The 4655-nt window shown below is 41.1% G+C and overlaps 1 long non-coding RNA gene across 1 annotated transcript; it reads right to left on the reverse strand.

Annotated features, from left to right (window-relative positions):
- Nucleotides 1-3051: 3051 nt before the first annotated feature.
- LOC147514620 (uncharacterized) lies at nucleotides 3052-4026 on the reverse strand. Its single transcript, XR_015213244.1, has 2 exons — nucleotides 3799-4026; nucleotides 3052-3560 (listed from the first exon to the last, which is right to left on the reverse strand). It is a non-coding gene; the product is annotated as an uncharacterized LOC147514620 (long non-coding RNA).
- Nucleotides 4027-4655: the final 629 nt, after the last annotated feature.

Raw genomic sequence — 4655 nt, forward strand, 5'->3', positions numbered from 1 at the left:
TATTCCGATGGAAGGACTTGGACAGCATATGTCGCCGGTACAGTATCGTTCTATTCTTGGGTACCGTCTCATGATTTCTTTGTACTCTGATGGTGGTCTATGCCCTGTTTGCAAAAAAAGTAGACTAGATACTTTCGGGGACCATGTAGTACGTTGTAGACATTTTCCAGGTTTCAAATACCGACATGATCATGTCAGAGATATTTTATGTGATGCATTTTGGAGGGCTGGGCTACAAGTGAAGAAGGAGGCTCTTGTGAATTTTCTCACTGATCCGAATGAGGGAAGATCGACACTCCGGCCTGCGGATGTATTGATCTACAGTTGGTCTGAGGGGAGGCATGTGTGTGTTGATGTAACTGGAGCCTCTCCATTGGTAGGGCTTGGGAATGGAGTCTTTGAGGTGGGAGAAGAAACTAATAGAGCAGCGGTAGGAAAAATTGAGAAACACGAGGAGGATTATAGAGCTAACCAGCATTGTTCCATTCCTTTCAGTTTTGACACTTTTGGTTTCTTGGCACAACAGTCTATTGAGATCCTTAAAAGATTGCAGAAAGTTATGGACTGCAACATAATGACAATTGGTTCTAACGAGTTTGTTTTTAGGAGGATAGGATTTGTCATTCAGAAAGGACTTGCGGCGCAGCTTGTTGAACGTTTGTCCTAATTATTTGAAAAACTCGTTATCATTATCAATAAAATTTCCAATTCTTAAAATAAAAAATAATAAAATTAAAATAATAAAATAAAATTAAAATTAAAATTAAAATAAAAAATAAAAAAAATAAAAAAACCTATCTTCTTTTCTTAGGCAAGGGGGCGCCAAAAAGGGTGTGCGCCCCTTCTTCTCTTCAAACGAACAGTACAAAAAAAAACGGTCAAAACAACATTTCCCTTTAACCACCCATTGGGCTTGGCCCAACACATGGCCATGGGTGTAGGGTTTTATGTGAAAAGGCCTTGGTATTAGTTATGATAGATCCCACTTTATTAACCCATGATAAATTTGGCTCTTCTCCCATATGGGACTATTAGATTTCAGGTTCACAATACCCAACAATCTCCACCTTGAACCGAAATCCAAAGATCTTCACTTGTTTATCACCGCGACGCGATATCATGCCAGACTTTGTAGGTGTCGAGAGGACAAGCTCCACCTCGAAGATCACTCCATGTCATTGAATTCCACCAGGGGTACACTCTCGCGCATCCACTACCTCCAAAAGTGTCATAGTGTACAAGAACACTTCGTTAAGCAACTCCACCTGACTTGCGCCATCGTTGGCGGCTCTACCTTGAATGACTTCGTCAATCTACAAATTTTACATGATATGTGCCGTTAGTCCCAGGCAAATATCAACTCTGATACCATATCATATAGCCTGACACACAGCCTGACCTCGGGCCCATAAGCTTTACAGATCTAACTAGTACCAGTATTATCCCCAACTTAACCACCCATTGGGCTTGGCCCAACACATGGCCATGGGTGTAGGGTTTTATGTGAAAAGGCATTGGCATTAGTTGTGATAGATCCCACTTTATTAACCCATGATAAATTTGGCTCTTCTCCCATATGGGACTGTTAGATTTCAGGTTCACAATACCCAACAATCTCCACCTTAAACCGAAATCCAAAGATCTACACTTGTTTATCACCATCGCACGATATCATACCAGACTTTGTAGGTGTCGAGAGGACAAGCTCCACCTCGAAGATCACTCCATGTCGTTGAATTCCACCGGGGGTACACTCTCTCACGCATCCACAACCTCCAAAAGTGTCATAGTGTATAGGAACACTTCGTTAAGCAACTCCACCTGACTTGCGCTATCGTTGGCGGCTCTACCTTGAATGACTTCGTCAATCTTCAAATTTTACATGATTTGTGCTGTTTGTCCCAGGCAAATATCAGGTCTAATACCATTTGATAGGGCCTAACACACAGCTTGACCTTGGGCCCATAAGCTTTACAGATCTAAATAGTACCAGTATTATCCCCAACTTAACCACCCATTGGGCTTGGGGCAACACATGGCCATGGGTGTGGGGTTTTATGTGAAAAGGCCTTGGTTCTAGTTGTGATAGATCCCACTTTATTAACTCATGATAAACTTGTCCCTTGAACCGAAATCCAAAGATCTACACTTGTTTATCACCATCGCACGATATCATGCTAGACTTTGTAGGTGTCGAGAGGACAAGCTCCACCTCGAAGATCACTCTATGTCGTTGAATTCCACTGGGGGTACACTCTCTCGCGCATCCACAACCTCCAAAAGTGTCATAGTGTATAGGAACACTTCGTTAAGCAACTCCACCTGACTTGCGCCATCGTTGGCGGCTCTACCTTGAATGACTTTATCGATCTTCAAATTTTACATGATCGTCTTTGTTAGTCCGGGCAAATATCGGTTCTGATACCATTTGATAGGGCCTAACACACACTGACCTCGGGCCCATAAGCTTTACAGATCTAACTAGTACCAGTATTATCCCCAACTTAGCCACCCATTGGGCTTGGGGTAACACATGGCCATAGGTGTGGGGTTTTATGTGAAAAGGCTTTAGTACTAGTTGTGATAGATCCCACTTTATTAACCCATGATAAATTTGTCTCTTCTCCCATGTGGCATGTGAGACTATTAGATTTCAGGTTCCCAATACCCAATAATGTTGGTTGCACCTTTTGATTGGGAGATCGAGAACAGATGTCTTGTTAATCTTAGATGGACTTGTGTAGCTTTTAAGCACGATTTTATCTTTGAGTTTTTTGAGCTTATTGAAGACCTCTCTCAAGCTGCATAGACTTTCACCCCAAGCCGTACAGAGGTCGTTGTGCTGACCCATATGATAGCCCGGGTCGTCCGCCCAAGCTTTGCATGGCCCGACCGATAGTGGGGCGATGGGGGAGTGGAGGACCTAGGGGAGGGGCAGTCGAATCATTGCTAATCCGTCTATCTTGTACTCTGTTTATGTATCATGACTATGAGTACATTTTAATGAAACATTTTTACCTTCAAAAAAAAAAAAGTATCGCACAAATGAAGTTGACACAATAGCATTTATTTATTAATTTCTTGAGCAAGCTAGAGAGCTTGTGCAGAGAGAATACACCCCAGATGATCTTCATTACAGATATATAGAATGCTAAGGAAAGCACTTAATATGGAGACTATCACCAACCATTCTCTTGAATTGGCTGGTTGTAAGAACCAAGCTTACTTATTCATAAAAATATATATATTATATTGCTAAGAAAGTAAGAAGCAATCTTCTCAAGTAATTAGCTTGAACACAAGAGGACGGAGGTTGGCGATAGTCACAGTCCCTTGTACAGTATTCCCTATGTACTGTAAGACTGAAGAAAGTAGTCCGGTACCCAGTGAATCGTTGCATGTAGCGAGTGTAGTGTTGACCAAAAGTCTGCAGTTATTCAGGACCGACGAGACAGGAAATACGGATGTATCCAACAAGATGGTAAACCGTCCAATGGAATTAGTTATCGAACTGGCTACAACAATATTTCCACTCCCACATTGCAGTAGTACAGCAGCATCTGCAAGAAATTAAAAAGATGTATACTAGCATTAGAAGTGTGACATATATATATGAGTAGCAGAATGCCGCCATTTAGGTTCCATCCACGCCATGCTCAGAATCCTCAGATACAAATAATGTTTGGTTCTACAATATATGCAAACTCACGGATACTTAACAGACGTTAAATGCCGTCAACACTTGTTTATGTACAAGATATGATATGTTTGGAAATACTGCCTTCCAGGATAACTTACTAGGAAAAACAGGAGTTGCTGTGCCATTTACGCTTATATTGCCATTGATGGTACAAAATAAAGTGTCTTGGATGCGGATCAACACATCAAGGGTTCCTCCAAGTTGGGCTTTAGCAAGCGGGGTTGCCAAGCCAACAACTAAGAGGGAAACAAAGAAGAGACATTTCAGAGCCATGAGTTGTTGATTTTTTGTAACGATAAAACAATTGTTTAGTTACAAACTGATGTGTTAACTGTTAACATGCAAAACCGAGCGAATATTTATAGGGGAGAATAACTACCGATGTTGCTGCAGTTAATTTTGACTTGAACCACTTTCAATTCTTGTACTAAAACAAAAGCATTGAAGTAAAATGTCATTTTGTAGCCAATACCTATAGCTAGCTAGCAAGCCAAGGTCCATTTATTCCTTGTCTTTGCTTGGAAAGGTGAGTAGAGGCCGGACTTAGGAATATCTCTGAACAGAGGAGACTACAACCTCCCTCATCACCATTCAAATATGCAATGCCTTTTTTTTTAGGGGGGGCCTATGAAAGTACAATTTAACTCTCACTATTTGGTGCCCAAGCTTTACAAAATGTCTTGCCTCCTATGTAAAAGCTTTCTCAAGCATCTTCTTCCATGAGCTGGGATGGCTAATTGCTACTAGTGTGATAGTATGCACGCTCGCGTGCATAATATGTACTAGAAATCGAAAGTCTCCGTTGTTGAAAGTTCTACTCACATTTTGGGTGGAATAAAATGTTATTTTTGTATCGAAACTCAAAAAATGTTATTTTTGAGGAATGTTCTCGGCCAGATGGTTTTAACACAGTGCCAAAATTTCCGGATCGGTGATAATATACTACATACATACT

The sequence above is a fragment of the Coptis chinensis genome, chromosome 2 (assembly GCF_015680905.1).
Source record: "Coptis chinensis isolate HL-2020 chromosome 2, ASM1568090v1, whole genome shotgun sequence".
NCBI lineage: Eukaryota > Viridiplantae > Streptophyta > Magnoliopsida > Ranunculales > Ranunculaceae > Coptis > Coptis chinensis.